This window comes from Motacilla alba, chromosome 1A, assembly GCF_015832195.1.
Source record: "Motacilla alba alba isolate MOTALB_02 chromosome 1A, Motacilla_alba_V1.0_pri, whole genome shotgun sequence".
In the NCBI taxonomy this organism is placed as follows: Eukaryota; Metazoa; Chordata; class Aves; order Passeriformes; family Motacillidae; genus Motacilla; species Motacilla alba.
In genome coordinates, this window is record NC_052031.1 from 50278332 (window position 1) to 50295531 (window position 17200).

The 17200-nt window shown below is 51.0% G+C and overlaps 1 long non-coding RNA gene across 1 annotated transcript in view; it reads left to right on the plus strand.

The window, feature by feature from the left end:
• Positions 1–445: 445 nt before the first annotated feature.
• The window catches only part of LOC119708600, a 49570-nt gene continuing 32815 nt past the window's right edge, over positions 446–17200 (plus strand). Inside the window, exon 1 of the long non-coding RNA XR_005259127.1 lies at positions 446–987. This is a non-coding gene — a long non-coding RNA (uncharacterized LOC119708600). The remainder of the gene's footprint in view (positions 988–17200) is intronic.

The following is a 17200-nucleotide window of genomic DNA, read 5'->3' on the forward strand; positions in this document are numbered from 1 at the left end:
AGAGCAGTCACATGCGTGTGTTTGTGTGTGGATGAAAGGTTTTCTCCACCTCCTGTTACACTTTTATTTGTGTCAATTTTTTTAGCAAATAACATGGGAGCTTGTATCCGGGTGTAGTTTCCCATGGCTGTTGCTCGTACCTGTGTCAGTAGGTGTACAGCTGTTGTATGCATCTGTGTGTGAGTGCGTGTAGCTCCTCAGCAGCTGTTGCTTGTAGCTGTGTGGTTCCTAGAAACTGTTGTATTTTCATGTGGGTGACTAATCCTGAGAAGCTGTAGCCTCTGTGTGCGTGTGATTCCCCGGCAGCTGTTGTTTGTGTGTATTCCTGGGAAGCTGTTGTGTGTTGTGTGTAGCTCCTGAGCAGCTGCTGTGGGGAATTGTGTCTGTGTGTGTGTTTGTGCGTGTGTGTGCAGTTCCCAGCAGCTGTTGCATGCGTGTGCTCATGTCTCCGGTGGAGGCCCACCCCTTTCCGCCTGCACCGGAGCAGTGTCTGTGCAGGCGAGGAGAGCTCGGAACCGGCTCCATGGGAGAGGGTCCTTTGCCTGTCAGAGCCTTCCCAGCTGGGAGAAGCAGTGCCGCCGGCTCTGGTCACAGAGCCCTATCAGCGGAGCCTGTGGCGAATTAATCACTTGCGTTTTAAATGCCAATACAGCCTTTTCTGCCTTCTTCCCCCAGTGATGCGGATGCGGCGAAGGCAGCAAATCCTCCGGCTGTGCGTGCCCTCCCTGGACTGCTGCTCCATCCCCGCCTGTCGTGCTCGCGCGTGTGCATGGCTGGGAGCGCTGCCTAGGTGCGGCCGGGAATGAGCCAGCTGCGGGGCAAGGAACGCTTCAGCTCCAAGGGGTGACACAAGTGGGAGACAACCCCCCCCTCCCAAACACATCTGCAGGGCTGCAAGTTGCTTGAGGACCGGGGTCTTTTGTGCCTCGACTTCGTCTCTGTCATGCCCCGTAGGGAAGCTGGGAGCAGTCACCCCTCCAGAAGCAGGTAGGTGTGTGTGTGTGTGTGTGACACGTTTTTGTGCGCAGTCCTTGTGCTGCTGCCTCGCGTGTCCTCGGCTCCCGGCTGCCGTCCGTGTTGCCTCTCGGAGAAGCAGCTGAGATTGGAAAAGGGGGAGAAGGGCAGGATGCATGGATTGCCCTTTTCCTCCAGCTTGTGCACGCACTCCCTGGGGGTTGGATGCCTCTGATCCGAGGATGAAGGAGAGGGGTGAGTGCAAAGGAGATGGTGAAGTGGCCCAGGGTGTGTGTGTGTCTGTGGGGGGGGGGTGGGGGGGTGGGAGATAATGCCTACATGGGGTGATGGGAGGGAGGGAGAGAGGCTTGGAGACGGGTCTCCCTTTCACCGTGTGTGTGTGTGTGTGTGTGTGTGTGTGTGTGTGTGTGTGTGTGTGTGTGTGTGTGCTCTGCTTAGGATCGGGATCCTGGATAGGTTCAGGGCTTGCTGCACACAGCTGGGTTTGACCTGTCTGCATCTATTCGGACCTTGCAAAAGGAGGCGATGTATCTATCTATATGTACATGTATCTATATCTGTGAGTATAGATATGTGTGAATACATGTGAATATGTGATCTCTGTGTGTTCATGTGTGTATCCATGTATAGGTGTAGCTATAGGTGTAGGTATATACCCCCACACATACATGCACATGTGTGCATGTACAGACAGACAGGCAGACCTCTCTGTGCATTGCCTGCAGTTATGGGACAGAGAAGGAGTCAGTCTCATCCCTCAGCCCCCTGTTCCCTGTCTCTCTGCAAACTTTGCAGGGGAGCCTCTGTGGACAGTGGTTGATCTGTGTCTGTGTGTCTGTCTGTTGTGTGGTGTGTGAATATTTGCCTGGTTTGCATGCAAGGGAGTGAGTAAATCTCTCCTCTGCTCTTACACAGCTCTGCTGGGAGACTGGCTGGCTGCAGAAAAGTCATTGCGTGGTGTCTTTCGGGTGTGTGAATGTGTCTGTGCTGGTGGTGGGAGCTGGGTATTTATGTAGGGGCCCAGGACAGCTACTCGAATGCATATGTAAGTGTACATGTACTGCCTGCAGGGTGTCTGCATGCCCATTTATTCCACCAGAGAAAGCATGCCCACATTTTTATGCATAAGGATCTTCCTGCTTTGGGGCATGGGATGGGGGGGAGGAGAAGCTGAATGAATGAATGGGAGCAAAAGGAGGGGGAAGGAGGAGTGATGGAGGGTGGGGGAGAGAGACGAACAGGCGCATCCTATTCTCATCCCAGGACAGGCAGGAGTGCACAGCTGCCACTGTTCCCATTCCAGAGCTTGCATCTGGCTGGGGAAAGGCAGCATAAATCAGCTAATACTGCAGGAGGCAGCATATTCGGGAGCTGCTCGCATGTGTGTGCTGGTGTGCCCCAGCCCTGCAGGCGTGCATGCAGCACACGCGTGCGTGTCCCGCGCCCGAGTGTGCACAGAGCCGGGCTGGCTGTGCACAGACACCAAACATCCTCCCCGGCACCCAGGGAACGGGGTGTTTGTGATGGGGAGGGAGAGCATCACTCCCGTGCTGCGGGCAAATACATCTGGCACAGCCCGCGGTCCTTTGGCACCCACTCTGGGCTCACAGGAGCGCGGTGGGTGCAAACAAAAGGGGTGCACATGGTGCAGGCCGGACTTAGGAACTGCTGCCCTTCCTTCCCCCTAAAGGCTCCAGAGCAGGACCCTCCTCCCCACTCTGGAGGCACAGAGCTATAAACCAAGCTGTGGAGCAGGGAGAGCATTGCTGAGATTGGAGTGGAGTAAAGATGATGTAGGGAGTGTGGGGGGGTGGGGGAGTGGGGGGGGGCATGCCACTGGAGGGGGCCTGGGGACTGGGGAGCCAGGCTGCATTGCATGCTGCGAGCCAAGGAATTTGTCATGCACAGAGAGGTGGGAGAGAGTGGGAGTGTGTGTAATGTGGGGGAGCTGGGATGGAGGGGGAGGAAGGAGGCTATGCTGGAGTATGAGGGAATTTCTGGTGATCCCTACCTCCCCACACACCCCCTTCCGGGTCCCCACACATCCCGTCACTCCTGGGTCCCAAAAAGCGCAGCCTGACAGCATCGCTAATGTAATATTCAAAGGAAGCTTCATTTGCATGGAACATGCATTATTAATATATTTAAATACAGCCCCCCTCTCGCCTCCCTGCTCTGTGCAGACCGTACCAGCAGCAGTGAGGAAGCTGCAGGGAGCGGAAGGGTGCCGATGCAGTGCCAGGGGTGAGAAGCAGACACTTTAATCCCACCGATTTCCCCAACCTACTAACCTTTCCCCACCCCCAACCCCTTCCCCATCTGCCACCCTCCTCACGCCATTATTTTCCTTGGGGGGAGATTGGTTTTCAGGGTACCCAACCCACAAGCATGCAGATTTGTCGGCATGAAGCAAACTGCCTTCATTGCTTTTCCCCCATCAAAAACTACGACACCAAGGGAAGAACTGTGCACGCGTGGCCTTTCCCGCTCTTCCCCCAGCTGCAGGCAAAGTGGGTATTTGGGAATATGCCGTCTGATCCGCTGCACTGGTGCAAAGCTATGCTGTGGAGCAGAAGCCACCCGGAGGATAGGGAGGGCATTTGGGGAAGGGGGGCATACAGACGTGTAGGTTTTGCTGGGGGGCAGCTTGCCGTTAAAATGGGAAAGGTAACAACTGCAGGGAAGGCAGAAGGGAGGGAAGCATAGCTGTGATGATGTCTGTTGTGATGATGTCTGCGATGTTTGCTCTTACCTGGGTCATGTCAGAAGCCAGATGCAGCTCCAGGCAGAGTGCAGCTGCCTCATCTGACCCTGTTGAAGAGTGGTGAAAAGCTCTGCCCACCTGGGAAAAAAAGCTACCGGTCATATCAGGGCCTGTTGAAACCACCCAGTGCTCTTATCAGCTGTGTCAGAAAATATCAGCACATTTGCTGAGGGAGAGAGACCTGGCTGCTCTCTCCCTCATCCTAAATACGGTGGTTTTTTTTCCCTTGGTCCCCTGTAAGCATGGACCTGGGCTAAGTTGTTTCTTTTATTAGTGTGAGGGAGGGCAGAGGACATGTAGGGAACACCTCTGTCCTCACACTCTTGTGAGCTCATGAGGGCTGCCTTGCTCTGGTAATGGGATGTGATGTCCCAAAAAATACTTGCAGCCCTTGCCCATGCCTGCGCACCAGAGCAGACAGAAGCAGCTTAGGTGCAGAGCAAATGTGTTCCAGCAAAACATCCTCTTTTCTGGCAACAGAGGTGGTTTTTCTTTTCTCCTTCATGGAGGAGCAGAGCTGTCCCGAGCTGTGAGGGACCCCAGGCTGAAGGCAGCTATGGGGAAAGCTGGAGTTTGCCTGGTAGCTCTGCACGTTCTGCTGGTGAGGATTGCCCAGACTGAGTTACAGCAGGTGCTTGAGCAGTTCCAAAGGAGCAGACAGCTCTGTGTCCCCCAGTGCCTTTCCTCGGGAAGAGGGGGAGGTAGGACATGGAGTGAGCTACTGAAGGAGAGGCAAGCGGCATGCATAGGAGCCACCTCTTTTGTCAGGGTAGTGGGGCACTGAAATCCCTTCTGTGGTCTGGAAGGGGAGAATGCAGAACTCAGAGAGCAGACCACGGGGTTGTGACCCACCTCCAGCTCTTTCTCTCTGCTGGGTCAGGATGAGTTTCTCACAGCTGTGAACCAGATGAGTGCTGTATTTAAATCCTCAGATGAGTCAAGCTTGACACTTTGGAGGTGACAATGACTGTGGGACTGCTGTTGTGTTTGCTTCAGTGGTGAGCTGGTCTGGCAGCAGTTACAGCCCCACTTTAGCAGCACTGCATTTGTGCCCTGACTTTCCTGTGCTCCCCAGCTGGTGCTGGTTTCATGCCTTGCTTTGCCCTGACCTCCTCTTTAAGGGTCTCCTGGGTAGCTCAGGGGTACATAGCCATTGCCTGAGATGAACTGCTTTCCTCACCAAATAATTTTCTGTCACTGAGGAGAAATGACCTGATTTTCTCAACATTCATAAGCCAAGAGGAAACCCAGTTCCAGCTGACCAGCTGAGGTACAGAAGGAGGGAAGGGCAGTTGTCACTCTTTCCATGGCATTTTAAGAGGTGGCAAACCAGCTACCAGGAGTCAGGTTGAAGTGAATGACTTGATGGGTTTTATTCCTAGATGTTGCCACTTACAGGGAGTCTTTAAAGGTCTCCAGGCATCAATGGTGTGGGGCTTCTCAGTGACTGCATGGTGCCCTACAGCATAGCATCAGATGCCATGGAGATAGGCATGGGATTAAAACCCCACAGGTGAGTCTGTTCTGCTGTTGAAGGTGAAGCCCATTCTGTGCTGACCTGACTGATGTGCTGGGGCTGTTGTTTCTTGTCTGCAGTCACCCTGGGGAGTGCATCTCCAGCTTTTCAGCCCTTTAGCACAGAATTTCATTCCAGGTGATGCTCTGGGGAGCTGATGGTGCAGTATGAATTTCACAGAAGTGAGAAGATATGTCTGGGGGCCAAGAATTTTTGTTCTTTATACACTGACACTCACAAAATGTTAATACCTGTCTGGTTTTGGTAAGCTGTAGGGGAAAAACTGTTTTCAAGAAACTGTGGGTGCTTTTGACTCCTTTGGATGTCTGGTAGCAGAGAGATGGAACAAGTCCTTGTGAGCAAGGATCATCAGTAACACGACTCAGGAAGGGGGGGGTCACAGAGTAGGAGGCGGGATCCCTAGCTCTGCCACAGCTGCCCTGTAGAGAGTCCCTTTCTTCCCCTCTGTGGTCCTCAGCTCTCACCTCACTTCTGAATAGCTTTGGTGATAGTGTAATCACTATGGAAGGGTCTGTAGATATGAAGACTCTGGCTAATATGATGCATGTGCTACCAGTTGCCTTAAGGCAAGGTGTCATATGTTTGTTTTCATTCTTTCCATGGCTCTTAGGCTCAATCTGCAGACCAGATGGGTCAGAGCTGCCTGTGTATTTTTAGGCTACTATAAGGACTCCATGAGCTGCTATCTTTCCTATGGGAACATTGGTTTATGCATGAGAACATGTGTGTTTGTGAGCAGGGAGCGCACCATTTTCTGCTAGACTTTGCCCTGTCCTCTTGTGTGCACAGGTTATGTGTGCATGCTCAAAGTCTCCATGCACATGTGTATCATTCCTGCCTCATGGTATTATCCCTGTGTGTGTGTTCCTGTGTGCACTCGTGTGTGATGCAGGTCACTGGCGGTTTATTTGTGGAGTGAACATATGTTTATGTGTGTGGGCATATGCACCGTTTCCATATCAGGATTTGATGTCTCTTCTCGAGGTGTGTGAGTATGTAAGGGTTTGTAGTCGTGTCCCTTGTTCAGCTGCAGGACATCTGTCCCACCTGTCCATGAGTCATCTTCTCCCCACCTCTCATGAACCTTCTTCCTCCTCTCCCTAGGGAGACAGCCTTGAGTTGTACTAGCTGGTGCCACCTGTATGAAGTGAGACAGCTTTCCTGACATCCAGAAACTCAAGTACACCCAGAAACAACAAGCCTTGAAGCACTAGGGAGACTGAATTTATGTTACTTCCAAGGCCTCAGTAAGATCAGTCTGGAAAACCTAACATGCAAACCTGGGTGTTGTACTAGCTGAAGGAGGGTGATAAATTGGAGGGAGTTCAGAGAAGAGCAATAAAAATTATCAAAGAGCTGAAGGTACTTATTTATGAGGAGAGATTAAAAGAACAAACAATGTAGAGCTTGACTAAACCATGATATGTAACAGTTTGTGTGTATCGAGGACTGTAAACACCAAGGAAGGAGGAGATTGTTTAAAGTGGTAAAAAATGGGCAGAGTCAGAGGTATGGATGAAGCTGAGCAAAGAGGAGAATATTTGTCTCTTGAGGATACATGTAAGCTTCCTGTTGTGAGTGCTCAAACTGTCTATGAAATAGCGTGGCAGGTTCACAGAGATGCAACTGCTGGCAGCAAGGAAACATGGTGGTGGGAAGGGGTGGAGGGAACAGGCTACACTCAGCCCTTGGTGGAAGTGGAGCGAGCTGCGAGGCCTCCTCTTTATATGCAGCATTGCCAGGGAAATTTTGAGAGATATTTGATTGTCTTTCACCTTTTATTGATTCCCTGTCTCGTGGCTGGGAAGAACCCACAGACACTGCTGTTGAGGGAGCAGAGAGGTGATACAGGAGGAATAAGTAAACAGAGTCTGATGGAGGTGGAGGACATTACTCCCTCCACCCTCTCGGGCTGGAAAGGTAGTGTAGGAAGCAATCTCATAGGGAATGCCTGTAAGTGAAAAGGGGCTTTTCCACACATCTTTCTAGGACAGTACAAACTAAACCTCCCAAAGCAAGGGGTTGATAGTGGGGTCAGGAGGATCAGATTCCCTCCTCTGAGTTCCTAGTCACAGATGGCCCAGAATTGGGACAACAAGGTCAGAAGGATTAATACCCCTCCCTTTTTTCCTCATTGCAGTCATAGCCCAGGAATATTGAGCGAGATCATAATAAAAGGATTAGTGTGGAGAGCCTGCCATGAATAGTGTGATAGACAGGTCAGGGAAATGGAAGGGAATTCAAGGGGGTTGGACCTGTTACGGATGGTCTGTTTAAAGAGCTCTGTGTTTATCAATACAGGGAAAGGGGATTTGGTCTTAGAAAAGTCTGGAAATAGGCATTGAGGGAGCTAGGGCTCAAGCAGAGGTTTTATTCCCAACAAGAATCCATACTGGAATGACTGGTTGAAATGACACCTGACCTCCTTCCAGCTTTTGGTCAGGAAAAAAAATCTTTCTTGGAATGAGCTATGTTGTTTGCTGCCTTGTCCATCCATCTCCAAAATGATCTAATGCACCAGAATGTTACTTAGAGCTACTCTTGCCCATGACTTCTGGATCAGCCTGGCTACAGAAAGCCATAGGAATACAAAAAGGAGCTTACCAAGCCAGGTCTGTGGTCCTTCCAGTGCAGTATCCTCAGCTGCAGCAGAAAGAGGGAATAGCATATAAGCAGGACAACTGTGTAGCAGCACTTCCTCTGAACACCCTTTCAGCCTCAGCATATTTGAGGGAGACAGAGCTGGAAGATCTGCTGTGCTCTTTATAGTTCCCAGTGGATTTATGTCTTCCCTGAATTTGTCCTGCTGATTTTTGAGGTCAGAGAAAGTTTTAGCATCCTCAGAATCTCACAGTAGGAAGTTGTGCAGCACACACATGCAGTTTGTCTTGAACCTGTAACTTTCTGGTTTAATTTCCTGACCCTTGATCTTTGAGTGGGAAGAGGCTGTTAACACCTTTTCCCGCTGCCCTTCCTCTCACATCTGTGGTGTTATAGACCTGTCTCATTTCACGGTCTCTGTTGTCTCTTTTCCACTATCCCTTCACCTTTCATCTCTCTATCTATCAGCTGCCTCCTTCTTGGCTACAGTGGTGTAGCTTTTAGCAGCAGGACATGGGGCATTGCTGGGTGGGAAGTGACATCACAGCAATGAGCTGCACCAGGCCCCACTCAGGTGAAAATGGTTCAGTCAGCTGCAGTGCCCATACATGGTACAGGAGGAGCTGAAGAACCTGGGCAAAAATTCTGAAACCACTTGAAGGTGCCTTTGGTCATCAAGATAGAAGTGGGCAGGCTCTGAGGAGGCTTGAAAAATAGGAAGGGGATCTTCCATGATCTTCCCAGGCACAGAAGTGAGGCTGACAGGTTGGTAGTTCACAGGGTTCTCCTTTCTACCCTTTTTAAAGATGGGTAGAGTTTTCCCCTTCTCCCAGTCACCTGGAACTTCATTTTACTGCCATGACATTTTTTAATATCATGGAGAGTGGCTTGGCAACTACATGGAACAATTTTCTCAGGACTCTGGGATGCATCTTTTCAGGGCCCATAGACTTATGTACGTTCAGGTTCCTTGGGTGCTCCTGAACCTGAACTTGGAGTAGGAAGCACTTTGCTCTCCAAGTCTCCATCCCGCTGTCCATCCACTCAAGAGATGTGGGAAGAAATGTGATTGAAGACTGAGGCGAAAAACGTTGTTGAGTACTTTAGCCTTCTCCTCATCCACTGTTAGCAGTTTTCCAGCATTTTTTTATGAGAGGTGTACACTTTCTTTAAGCTTTCTTTTCCAGTTAACATACCTGCAAAAGAAGAATGAAAAGGAAACCTCAGCCATCTTGTGAGTGATCTTCAAACAGAATAGGTTCAGGGGAAGAAAACAGGCTCATGCCAGGGACCAAAGGGCCCTTGTGGGGTGCAACAACCCTGGAGGGTACAGCGAAAGACGAAGGTGCCACTACTAGTCCTTATGACATTATGACATTTCCTACAGAGGAAAATTGTTCTGAGTGACCTTTGAGTCAAGGGCTGTGGGGACTGAGGTGGGAAGTCTGTTTAGATGCTGCCAGATGGGATGTGGGCCAGGACAAGCAGCAGGGAGAGTGAGAGACAGCACTGTCAGGAAGGGAAGGTAATGAGTTGGGAGGTCTGGTGTGAAGGAAGGGTGAAGGGGTGGAGGAAGAAAAGTCTGAACAACTTCGTAAGGAGAGATAGTGATGCCAATCTCTTTAGCAGGCACTTGTGCCTTGGGATTTCAGTCAGGTACCCCACTGGATGCTTCTGACAGGGCAAGGAGCTATTCTCCAGTCCCAGCACCCTCTCCCCAGCCTGGTCACACCATGGAGAGTGCAGCTGCCTTGCTCTTCCTTACAGACCAGGAAGGGTGGTGGGACGTTGTGTAACATCATGAATGTACAAAGCTTTTCCACCAATAGTCAAATATGGAGATGGCGAGGGAGAAGTTATTTTTCTTCCTCCCCTCTGATTTTCTGTCCTTTCTTTTGTTTTGTCTTCTCCCCCATGCTGGTTGCAACCTTTCTCCCCTCCCGGTCTGCTCACCTAGCACTAGCTGCATCCTGTGTCTCTGTTTGTTTCCCTTTAATCCACGCAATGGATCAGTGACAGACCCCCACTGTAATTTTTTAAATCAAAGCCCTTTATCTTGAATTGAGCAAGGTCAGGGGAAGCTTCTTAGGGCATCTTTGTATTTTTCTATCTCTGCCTCAGAGCAACTTAAAAGATGGCTCAACAGGATTAGTAGAAAGCACAAGATTGGACAAATGGATTTGGCAGGGGCTGGCTGGTGGGCCTGGGGGAGTGGGAACTTGCTGTGCTGGAAAGTGGAAGAGCTGGGCTCTGCTCAGGGCCTCTGCTGCACCTCTGGGCATGTGAAAGCAGCTGGGCTGATGCTGAGTGCAGCCCTGGGAGAGAGCCCAGCCTGAGGCACTGCTCCGCTAAGCAAGGCTACTTAGCACTGCCCGAGTGCTCCAGGGCTGAGGCACAGGGATATCACTCTGTGCTTCAGGGATAGTTACTCTCAGTGCAAGCCCTTCTGCAAAGCCCAGAGGGATACACGGAGCACAACGGAGCCATGCTGGAACAGCATGGGTCAGACCTCAGGGACAAGGCAGACTCGGGAAGCCATTCCCTGCAGTTGTGGGTCCCTGAGACATGCTTCTCTCTTTGCCCCCATCCTGCTGGGTGCTGCTGGAAGTGAATTAGCAGTCCAGAGGTCCTGTCATTAGGCTCTGCTTCCTTGGCTTGGCTGTTTCTGCTCCTCCTCCCCTGTTTTGCCTTATGATTTTGCAAGTGCTTGTATTAGAAGAAAGTGTCAGGCTTGCAATTTTTCCTGGCTGATACTCACCGCATCCCTGACCCTTTTCTGCCCCAGCCCCTTGCTGCTGCTAGCAGCACCAGTCCTCCCCTCCTCTCCTCAAACCTGTGCTGGCTCTGCCTGGCCTGAGAGAGAGGGTCTGCCCCTGACTGACCCTTCACCTGTAATGACCAAGCTCTTTTGAGCAGCCACCTGTGCAGCCAGTCACCAGCCTGCGTGAAAAGGGACCTGTCCCTTCCCCACCACATGGTCAATCTGCACCAAGCTGGAACCCTCATCATTTATTCTCTGGTCCCCCAAATGACTGCTTCTCTCCTTCAGCTGAAGCCCCTCTGTCCTGTCCTGTATTCCCAGTGCGCTGGGGCTCAGTGGTCAGAAAGAAGGCTCATGAGGAGCATTTTGCACAGCTGCAGCCGGTTCTTCCAGCCTGTTCCCCCTCGGACAGACACGCCCTCCCTGCCTGTGGTGTTCGAGCCCGTACACCCATGGTGTTATCCTGTGTGCAGGCACACGGCAGCGTGAATTGAACGCGCAAGGGAGCAGAGATTCACATAACCTTGGCCTTGCCTTGCCAAGCCTCCCAGAAAGATGGGGTGGCTGGGTTCGCCAAGGACATGACTGCTCCTTCCTGGTGCAAGGATTTGCCTCACAGGACTTGCCACACTCTGGTCTTCCCATTATCAGCCCCTCATCTCCTAGGCAGATGAAGGGTCACTCCGGGATCTCATTTCCTTCCCATCAGCCTCCTGCAGCAGCCTGGCTCTACGCTGCAGGGTTTGTCTTTGGTCTGGGGCACCCCAGCCCTTCACGTGTGCTGTTCATGGGGGAAGCTCATGCTGTTTCTGCACAGAAGAGGATTTGCATGCATGGTGGGGGAGAGACAGCCTGGCCTGTTTATTCTTAATGCTCCATATTATCTCCATTAATAATGCCACCTCTGCTTCACATGCTAATTAAGGCTCAAGATTGTTAATGTAATAGGGAATTTGGGCAGAGACCACACAAGACTGGCTGGATTAAGTTAACCTTATGGACTGTTAATGGATCTCCTGGAGGGGCATTTCAGCCTAATGAGAATCCAGCTTGAATGGTAATCAGGGGCTCACTCTCTGCATGCCTGGTGGGGCCTGGAAAGCTGGCAGGGCTGCAGGGCAGAATGTGGGAAAAGCATCGGCAGGAGCTGCTCATGAAGCTGAGCAGGGAAGTGAAGGATGCAGGGCTGGAGGAAAAGACCTCAGTGTGAGGGAAGAATTGGAGTAGCAATGCTGTGGTGCTGCACAGGGGAGAACCCGAAGCAGGTGCTGAGGTTGATTCCATGCTTTTCATAGCGGACATTTAAATATTAGCACAGAGGGCTATTTTGCTGGTTGTGATTGCCAGCCGTGAAAAGGTCACCCAAACTGTCTAAGCCATGAGCAGGGCTCCTCTGTAGGGAAAAAAAAAATCTGGCAAATATTGTCCTGCCTCCTGGAGACCCGCGCTGTGGGTCGTGACTGCTGCTAGGCAGTGGATCAGACAGCCAGACTTTCCCAGTCTGTCGTCTTGTATGGTGTGGAGAAAACATCAGAGAAGGGATTTGGTACAGAACACTCTCATGTGTAAAGTGAAAGGCTAAGTTCAGAAGAAAACTGGAGACAGAGGGTTCAAAATGGAGCTGAGGTGAGGCTTTCAGTGCATAGGATTGAGTAAAGTTTGGGGATACCCCAGATTCAGGACTGCAGTTGAGAAAAAAACAGATGGTGCTTAAGTGTGAAGGCTCCTTTTCATGGCAAAAGTGTATGTTTCTGGTCCTGGGTGAAACTGGGTCTTACTGGGAGCCCATGAAGCCTTCCAGGGAAGGTATGCATATTTTCACAAGTGGCTCCAGTGTGCTAGTTTTGTCCTCCAGAGGGAATAGGCGTGAAGTGGGATATAGGGCAAAAGCAAAGCCTGAAATGGAGGCCAGTTGTTTGCATTTCAGTTTGGGGAGTTGAGTAATTTAGATCAGCCTCAGAACAAACAAGTAGAGCTCTGGGTAGGGTGTTTGGGAGGGAGGTAGTGATCTGCAGAATTGGCTAAAGAAATAAAGAAATGTCTTTGGGGTTTTCTTCTTATTCAAGTCCCACTGCCCCAGGACGTTCTCCAAGCGAACAGGCTCCATGCTTTGGAACCCAGCCTGGAAGTTCCCCTGGAAGTGGGATCTGGCTGAAGGTTTAGCCTTCTGATAGGAGCAATAACAGAGCAGCTAAGACGTGTTGCTTTGGCTCCAGAAGCATGGGTTTGAGCTGTGCTGACCGCAATTCCTACATAAAATCTCTTAGTCCAGCCCCAGCAATGAGTGATTCTGGCTGGGAAGCTGAAAGTCAGCTGCAGGAGCTTCTCCATATTCCCAGGTGCAGGGACCGCTCTCTCCTAACTCTGTTACCTTGAGCTGCCCTACCTGAGCTGTGCTTGGGATGGGCCTGAGATGGCCCATGGCTTGGATCGAGCTGAGTCTGGTTTGTAGTGTTTGGGGCTTCGGGGTGGAAGTTTGTGGGTTTGGGTGAAAATCTCTGAGTTTGTAATGCAGTTCCTGTGGGTTGAAAAGAGGAATAAGGACATGGTAACGGAATAGGTCCAGTTCAGGTTGCCCAGTGAATTTTTTCTTCACTTTCTGGCTCTCAATATGGGAAAATACCAGGGAACTGCTGAGAAAGGAGTTCCCTCCCAGTGTGGTGAGTGGGAGTTGGTTCCCAGAGCAGAGCATGCTGCTGCCAGTGAGCAAGGGAAGCTGAGAGAAGGTGAGAAAGGAAAAGCGGAGTCCAGGAGGAGAGGCAGTGCAGGAGCCAGATGGACTGTTCCACCCAGAGAGGGGATCCGATCCCTGTGAACCTGGATGCTTCCATGGGTGCTCTTCTGTACATGCACATTCCCATAGTTTCGTGCTGCTGCACTGCACTGCTTTCCCAAGGCTCTGCGGGTGTGCAGTACCACAGCGGTGTGTCACCAAGGTAAATGTTGCCACACACAAACAAGGCAGCCTGCAGGGCACTCACTGCTCCCTATGACACCTCACAAATGCACCAGTGTTTTCAGCAAGGAGCAGACTTATCCACACAGTCACTGCTCAGCCTGCACTGCAGCACTTGATGGACACATGCACATCACAGACATCCATACCTGGCATCCACTCCCCACAGCAGGCACATGCAGAGCACCAACACACAGGTGCTCACCAGAGGCCACACATTCCTGCACACATGGTGTCACACTGTCCATGTTGCTCCCTTCCAGCATTATCCCATGCAGATAGGTTCCCTCAGGGAAGCACTGACAGACCCGTGTTTGTGTCTTCCAAGTCCCCCTGCATGCCACCACAAAACTGTGATGTGGCATCTGTTTGAGAGGAACACCGATGCACACATCCAAACACGCATCTGCATCCCTGTTTGCTGTGCTTTCTCAACCCCTTTTCCCTTGTTTAGCCAGTCATAGTACTTCTTCCATGCTTCTGAAGCACAGGAGCAGATGGTTTGCAGGTCAGTTTAGGATGATGGTTCCCTTTTCCGCTAGTGGCTCTCTTCAGCTGCTTAGGTCAGTGCTAAGTGTCTCAGAGATGAAGATCCTCCTTGCCCATCCAAACACAACACCTCTGTGTCACTCTCAGCACCTATTAGAAATTCTGAGTCCAAATGCCTCTTTAAATTGCCCTCATGACCGTACTTTAACCCAAGTAGCACTTCGGGCCATAGTGGCTTTTCTAGGTTTGGCAGCATCTGTTAGCTTTGACCAAATGAGGCAGCTCCATCTCCACTCTGCTTTGTACATGTGCCTTGCTGAGACCCAAAAAACTCTCTCACTTGTCCCCTTTCAGCCTAAATTATTCATCTGCTGTAATGCACAATGGATGTTTGTGGGAAGAGGCGCGCAGGTACAATTGAGTACAGTGCTGAGGTGCTGATGTTACTAGCAAGCTGAAATTGCCTCGATGCACGGGCCATGCTTAGCTGAGAGAGATGGGAAATTTCTACTCCTTCAAAGCACTTCAGAAAAGTGAATGGTGGTGGCACCGGTGAAGGCAGAGGGGAAGAGGGGCTATTTGGGGCTGAGGTGGCAGTGGGGGCTCCCTTACATGTTTCTTCTGGCTCCTCTGATGCTGCCACATGGACATGGATGTGGTGTGAGCGTGGGGAGGTGGGAGAGTGGTGAAGTAGGTGGCTTTGAGGAGCGCAGAGTTGTCACGCCAGAGTGGGGAAAGTGTACATGAACTGGGAAGGGGCTGAGGCTGCTGGGGCACGTAATGTGTGTGAGGGCAGGGAGCTCCTGAAAGAGGCCATTGCAATGTACACTCCACTGACCTACACTGAGGTGTATCCATACGTGCTGGAATCCCATGCTGTCCAATAGCACAGGACAAGAGCTTATGGGACTCCTTTCACACTTCCTCAGTTGTGTCTGGGGCTAGACCCGACTGCAACCTCTGCATTGCCTGGGTCTAAGCCACGCCTATGCCAGCCTTTTTTCTGCCTGTGAGCTCTTCCTTTTTTATCTGTGCCACCACTGCTCCAATGATCCCAGTGCAGCCATGGACCCTTACGCCATATAACCTACAGCTGCTCATCCCCGCTGCAAAGCCCATGCTTTCCCTTGCCTCTCCCATTTCCCGGGGGCACACAGGTATGCTTGCTTGCCCTGATCTCGAACCCTGACTGTTGTCTGTCATCGCTGGCAGCATCATGCTGTGACACTGCGGAGCTTGTTAAACAAGCCTGGCGGAGTGCTCGCTGTGCTGTCCCTGGTGCTGGGCCCGTCTCCCTTCTTTTCCTTGCCCTTTCTTACCCACCTCGTGTATCTCTGTCTTTCCTGGGGCCTGGGGAAAGCCGGTGCCTTCCTGGCCAAATCTCAACTTCCCATAAGGATTTATGTACTTCTTTGCCATGGTTAGGTTTTGCAGTCACATCCCCTGATGCCACTATCAGCCAATTTCAGAGCACTCAGGGCTGGTGGGACTGCACACTCTTCTTTGCATGCAAATTATGCGCATATAACACCAGAATGGAAGGAAAGAGAAGGGATGAGTGTGGCTGCTTTTGCAGGCTTTCTGCTCCAGAGACTTTGCCTCCTGGAGTGGCAACTCCAGTCCGTGGACAGACACGTGGGAAATTGTAGAATGGGCAGAATTAGCAGAAGTGTGGAAAAAAAAAACCCGGGAAAATCTTACTCACAGATAGGGCGGTTACAGCAGATTTGGTGTGGCTGTGGAAACTGTGTGTGTGAATATGCACCTGTACACTTGCACAGAATAATACAGCTGTCTCCAAAGTGAGTTCCAGCTTCATAACTTTCAAGAATATTTTTTTTTTTTTGGGGGGGGGGGTTGTTGGGGTTTTTTTTGGTGAGTGGTGCTGGCTGTGTTTCATGTCTAGTATGTGTTTGTCTGCATGTGTTGGATGTTGATGAGTATTTGTGTTTTCCATGTGACAGAATATTTCTGGGGCTGATGTTTAGGATCCAGAAGGATGCTATGCCACTGTGTGGGCTGAGTTTAGGTTGGTAACAGTATCTGATACAATCAGTTTGTATGCTGCAGGCAATTCATAAGCAGAGTATATTTGTGTGTGATATACAGCCTCTGGTGCTTGCTTGACTTATGTTCCTGAGTGCATGAGGATGTTCTATGCGCCCTCATTTTCTTACAGATATGTCATTTTCTAGTGTGGTGTTTGCACTGACATGGATGTGCGTGTGTGTACATGGCACTTTTTCTGGTCTCTGCTATGGGAGTGGGCTCATTAAGTGCTGTGTGTTTGTGCAGTGACAGTTTCGTATAAGGGGTCAGGAGCTGGTGTGTGATAGACATGTTTGGGTATTCTGCATGCATTTGTGCAGGGATCACTGTTTGCTGTGCTGTATAAAATGCTTTTGCTGGGTACTCATAGGAGTGGTGGAATAGGCTGGGTGGAGCTGATGTGGTGTTGTGTGATGGTTGAGTTATCACGTGTGCATCTTAATACAGATGTGCAACCTTGTGGGTAGGTGCAGGGTGTATGTGAAGACGAGAAGCACCTCATCCTTCAGAGGAGCTCTGAGTTTTTAGTGGTTGTATGCAAGGTTGTGTGGAAAGATCAGTGAGTAAATGCGTGTGTGTGTGTCCAGTGCATGTGTGTCTGTGTCCTGAGTGTGCAGAGTGTCCTTGCAGGGGGCATGCCTGGGTGACTGTGTGGGCTGGGAGGTGGCGTGTGTGTGTGTGCGTGCGGCCGTGTGTGTAGGCACACTTCACCTTCTGCCGGTGCAGCTCTGTCAGCACCTTGCCCTGTGCTGGGTCAGGTGGTCTCGTTTTGTGTGCAGTGGGACAGCCAGGCTCTTAGCGCACAGGCCAACCTCCTTCCATGCTTTCAGTCTCTTCCCATCTGGCTGTCTCTCTACTCTGCTGCCCATGTCCAGTTGTCTGTTCCCATAATCACCGATATGCCTTGACTAGCTCACACCCTACACTGCCTGTGGACTCAGCAGCTGTGCATCTCTCCGTCCCTCCCACACGCACACATTCACACACACACACACACACCCCCTGGATCTTCATATGTGGCATATTCAGTTGCCATTGGAAACCTAAGAAAGAAGTGAATCTACCCTC